We start from the raw sequence: 6,000 nt of genomic DNA, 5'->3' as shown, positions 1-6,000 counted from the left end.
TATTTCTATTTTTGCAGATAATACGAAGCTATGTAATATAGTTATGGAAGATGTTCGTGAATTGCAAGCGGATTTAAACAAACTCAGTGTTTGGGCGTCCACTTGGCAAATGGAGTTTAATGTAGATAAATGTAAAGTTATGCATCTGGGTACCAACAACCTGCATGCATCATATGTCCTAGGGGGAGCTACACTGGCGGATTCACTTGTTGAGAAGGATCTGGGTGTACTTGTAAATCATAAACTCAATAACAGCATGCAGTGTCAATCAGCTGCTTCAAAGGCCAGCAGGATATTGTCGTGTATTAAAAGAGGCATGGACTCGCGGGACAGGGATGTAATATTACCACTTTACAAAGCATTAGTGAGGCCTCATCTAGAATATGCAGTTCAGTTCTGGGCTCCAGTTCATAGAAAGGATGCCCTGGAGTTGGAAAAAATACAAAGAAGAGCGACGAAGCTAATAAGGGGCATGGAGAATCTAAGTTATGAGGAAAGATGAATGGCACATACAAAAAATATGGTGAAATACTGTTCAATGTAAAACCCCCTCAAAAAACAAGGGGGCACTCCCTCCATCTGGAGAAAGAAAGGTTCAACCTGCAGAGGCGACAAGCCTTCTTTACTGTGAGAACTGTGAATCTATGGAATAGACTACCGCAGGAGCTGGTCACAGCAGGGACAGTAGATGGCTTTAAAAAAGGGTTAGATAATTTCCTAGAAAAAAAAATATCAGCTCCTATGTGTAGAAAATTTTTACTTCCCCTTTCCCATCCCTTGGTTGAACTTGATGGACATGTGTCTTTTTTCAACCGTACAAACTACGTAACTTTGTAACTATGTGATCACTGGAACAAAAGGTGGAACAAGCTCTATTGAGCTTGGCATGAATGGCCCAAGTCATGGATGTTCTCCACCCACCCTTGGTTTCTCAGGTTGTCCACTTTTTACTATAAATTTTTGTTAGAAGGGTTGCCTGAAAATAAGCTTATCATAGATCCATTACATGGACCCCCAGCGATCAGCTGTAATCTGTGAGGGTACAAGGCAGCAAGTGTTCAATTTATCTGTAGCGCCGCCACAGGATAAATATAGAATTACATGTGCCTACTGAAATCAATGGGCTGTCTATGTAATGTATGGACGTGCCTGAGCTTCCACAACATGGGACCCCCTATATTATTTCAGTATGCTCTAATTGGGTATTTGAAAATGTTTTTTCTAAACCAAACAACCCCTTTAAATGCCCACCCCCCAAATATCCACAAGGGGGCCATCTACTATGTCTAAACATTATCCTAGCCCTGCTAGGAACCACTTCTACTGATCTCATTCCTTGAATAATGGACCATAAATTTTTGACAATTTAACAAGCCTGAAGATGTTACCGGTCCTTAGTGGGAGGTCTCCAAGAACATGGTCTCCACCCACAACATGGCTGGTTTCTCATACACCTTCAGCTTTCACTTTCTTATTGTAATGACGGGGTAGGGAGACAGACAGGTGAGCCCTAATCTACCCGTCACTCAGTCCCTGCCTACTTGCACGACCTGTCCTAAGCGACGGCGTACAACTGGGCGACAGTCCCTATGCTCAATATGTGAATGACAGACAAACAGACAAGGGTACACAGAAGCTAAGGGAAATGGGGCAGTTTCCCACGGCAACACCGGTGAACAGCAAGAGTAGTGAACGAGCCGAGTCAAACCAGGAGTGTACGAGGTACCAAACGCAGAGCAGGAGCGTAGTCAGTAAAGCCAGGGTCAATATGAAGCAGAGGTCAATAATAATAGCTGGAACAGCAGAGCCAGGAAACAAGAGAGAATCACAGGCAAAGACAAGAAGCAAATGAAGGTATACATAGACTGAGGGTGGGAGCTAGAACCGTCTGGCCAGGCTGTGATAGGTTCTCCCACTCCTCAGCCTACCAGCCTGAGTGGTAGCAGATCGAGTCACTCTATCAGACCTAGGAGCAGATGCAGACTGATTAACCACAGGCGTCGACACAGAAGCTGTGTGTCTAGCAGATCCTTTACAGTACCCCCCTTTTATGAGGGGCCACTGGACCCTTCCTAGGTGGACCTGGCTTATTGGGGAACCGAAGATGGAACCTCCTGAGCAATACCCCAGCGTGAACATCCCGGGCGCATTCCCAAGTCCTCTCCTCAGGCCCGTATCCTCTCCAATGGACCAGGTACTGGAGGGAGCCTTGGACAATCCTGCTGTCCACAATCTTGGCCACCTCGAATTCTACCCCTTCAGGGGTGAGAACAGGGACCGGAGGTTTCCTCGAGGTAACCAAGGACGGGGAGCAGCGTTTCAGGAGGGAGGCATGAAACACGTTGTGTATTTGAAAAGACGGGGGTAACTCCAGCCGGAAGGAGACAGGGTTGAGGACCTCAATGACCTTGTACGCCCCTATAAACCGGGGAGCACATTTTTTGGACGGAACCTTAAGGCGCAAATTTTTTGAAGACAGCCACACCAGATCCCCGAACACAAACAAGGGGTTAGCAGAACGTCTTCTATCTGCCTGAGTCTTTTGTATGTTCTGGGACGCCTCTAGGTTCTTCTGAACCTGGGCCCAGACTGTGCACAGTTCCCGATGAACGACATCTACCTCGGGATTGTTGGAACCACCAGGTGAAACGGAGGAGAACCGTGGATTAAACCCAAAATTACAGAAAAAGGGGGAGACCCCTGACGAGTTACTGACCCGGTTATTAAAGGAAAATTCGGCGAGGGGAATGAAGGAAACCCAATCATATTGACAATGAGAGATAAAACACCTTAAATATTGTTCTAGGGACTGATTAGTCCTCTCAGTTTGGCCATTAGTTTCATGGTGGAAGGCCGAGGAGGACAGATCAATATCCAACTTTTTACAGAAAGCTCTCCAAAACAATGAAACAAATTGTACCCCTCTGTCAGAAACAATATTGACAGGAACCCCATGGAGACGCAGGATGTGTTTGACAAACAAGGTAGGTAACGTCTTGGCATTGGGTAGTTTCTTGAGGGGCACATCTTACTAAAGTGGTCTACTACAACCTACACCACCGACTTGCCTTGAGATGGAGGCAGATCGGTGATAAAAATCCATGGAGATATGGGTCCAAGGTCTCTGGGGAATGGGCAAAGAACATAGTAAGCCTGCTGGTCGGGACCTGGGAGTCATGGACCTAGCACAAATTTCACAAGCGGCGACGTAGGCCATAACATCTTTAGGCAACCCAGGCCACCAATAGTTTCTAGCAATGAGGTGCCTGGTACCCAGGATGCCTGGATGGCCAGATAGTGCAGAGTCATGATTTTCCCTGAATACCCTTAGCCGGAATTGCAGGGGAACAAACAGCTTGTTCTCAGGAAGGTTCCCGGGAGCTGAACCTTGATCAGCCGCAATTTCGGAGACTAAGTCAGAATCAACAGAGGATATTATTATACCTGGGGGCAAAATACAAGCAGGATCTTCCTTCGAAGGAGGGCTGGCCATGAAGCTACGTGACAGTGCATCAGCTTTAATATTTTTAGACCCAGCCCTATAGGTGACCACAAAGTTGAATCTAGTAAAAAACAACGCCCATCGAGTTTGTCTCGGGTTTAGCCTTCGGGCAGATTCTAGGAAGACCAGATTCTTGTGGTCGGTAAGGACCGTTACCTGGTGCCTAGCCCCCTCCAGGAAGTAGCGCCACTCTTCAAATGCCCATTTAATGGCTAAGAGTTCGCGGTTGCCCACGTCATAGTTACTCTGTGGGCGAGAACTTCCTGGAGAAGTAGGCACAGGGACGGAGATGGGTGAGGGACCTGGTACCCTGGGACAAGACAGCACCCACTCCCCCCTCGGAGGCGTCAACCTCCATGATGAATGGCTCCATTTGGTTAGGCTGAATCAGCACTAGGGCAGAGATAAAGCACTTTTTAAGGATCTCAAAAGCCTGGACCGCCTCCGGAGGCCAGTGGAGGAGATCAGCACCTTTGCGAGTAAGATCCGTAAGAGGCTTAGCGATGACCGAGAAGTAAGCAATAAATCTCCTGTAATAATTAGCAAACCCCAGGAAGCACTGTAACGCCTTCAGGGAGGCAGGTTGGACCCATTCAGCCACAGCCTGAACCTTGGCAGGGTCCATGCGGAATTCATTAGGAGTGAAGATTTGACCCAAAAATGGTATCTCCTGCACCCCAAACACACATTTTTCGGTTTTAGCAAAGAGTTTGTTTTCCCGAAGGGCCTGGAGCACCTTCCTGACATGCTCAATGTGGGAGGACCAGTCCTTGGAAAACATAAGTATGTCATCAAGGTACACTACATGAAATACCCCCAGGTAGTCTCTTAAAATCTCATTTATGAAATTCTGGAAGACCGCGGGAGCATTACACAACCCAAATGGCATGACGAGGTATTCGAAATGACCTTCGGGCGTGTTAAACGCAGTCTTCCACTCATCCCCTTCTCTGATGCGGATAAGGTTATAAGCCCCCCGAAGATCAAACTTAGAGAACCATTGGGCCCCCTGAACCTGATTGAAGAGATCAGGAATCAAAGGAAGGGGATACTGTTTCCTTACAGTGACCTTATTCAAGTTTCGGTAATCGATGCACGGCCTAAGACCCCCATCCTTCTTCCCTACGAAGAAGAAGCCGGCACCTACCGGAGAAGTAGAGGGGCGAATGTAACCCTTGGCCAGGCTTTCCTGGATATATTCTCTCATGGCCTCACGTTCGGGACAAGAGAGATTAAAAATCCTACCCAAAGGGAGCTTAGCTCCTGGTACCAAATCGATTGCCCAATCGTATTCTCTATGAGGAGGTAACACTTCGGAGGCCTTTTTAGAAAAAACATCAGCGAAGTCCTGAATAAACTCAGGTAGAGTGTTCACCTCCTCAGGGAGAGAAATAAAATTAACAGAAAAACAGGACGTCATGCATTCATTACCCCATTTAGTAAGATCCCCAGTACTCCAGTCAAACGTGGGATTATGCATCTGCAATCAGGGAAGGCCTAAAACCAAATCGGACGATAATCCCTGCATTACCAGTACAGAACACTGCTCCAAATGAATGGAGCCAACAATGAGTTAAAAAACAGGGGTATGCTGCGTAAAATAACCATTAGCAAGTGGAGTCTAGTCGATACCCACTACCGGGACAGGTTTAGGCAAATCAATCAAAGGCATAGCTAGAGACATAGCAAATTCCACAGACATAATATTAGCAGAAGACCCTGAATCCACTTCCGGTGGCAGACCTACCCTCAAAAGAGACCTGAAAGAGAAGCAAGATCTTATTAGCTTTCATATTTACGGGAAATACCTGTGCGCCCAAGCGACCTCCCCAAGTCATCGTTCCCTGAGACGTCGGTCAAGACGTACCGCTAAAGCCATAACCTGATCTAGAGAGTCAGAAGAGGGATAGCTAACTAACAGGTCTTTCAGGGCGTTCGACAGACCCAATCTAAACTGGCACCTCACGGCAGGGTCATTCCAGCGAGAAGCTACACACCACTTCCTAAAGTCAGAACAGTACTCTTCAACGGGTCTCTTACCCTGATGTAAGGTCACCAGCTGACTCTCGGCAAAGGCAGTCTTGTCAGTCTCGTCATAGATGAGCCCGAGAGCGGAAAAAAAAAGGTCAACAGAGGAAAGTTCAGGGGCATCAGGAGCCAAGGAGAAGGCCCATTCTTGGGGGCCGTCCTGGAGCCGGGAGACAATAATACCCACTCGCTGGCTCTCAGAACCTGAGGAGTGGGGCCTTAGACGGAAATAGAGTCTACAACTCTCCCGAAAGGAGAAAAAAGTCTTCCGGTCCCCTGAGAACCGGTCAGGCAACTTGAGATGGGGTTCAAGAGGTGAGGTGGAGGGCACTAGCTGGTTAGCATCACGCTGGTCGCCTCTCTGAGCCAGGGCTTGGACCTGTAGGGAGAGACCCCGCATTTGCTGAGCCAGGGTCTCAAGGGGGTCCATAGTAGTAGGAACCAGGGTAGAAAAGGTATATGGGCCTGTG

Source organism: Rhinoderma darwinii, chromosome 2 (genome assembly GCF_050947455.1).
Source record: "Rhinoderma darwinii isolate aRhiDar2 chromosome 2, aRhiDar2.hap1, whole genome shotgun sequence".
Lineage (NCBI taxonomy): Eukaryota > Metazoa > Chordata > Amphibia > Anura > Rhinodermatidae > Rhinoderma > Rhinoderma darwinii.
This window is presented reverse-complemented; position numbering follows the sequence as displayed.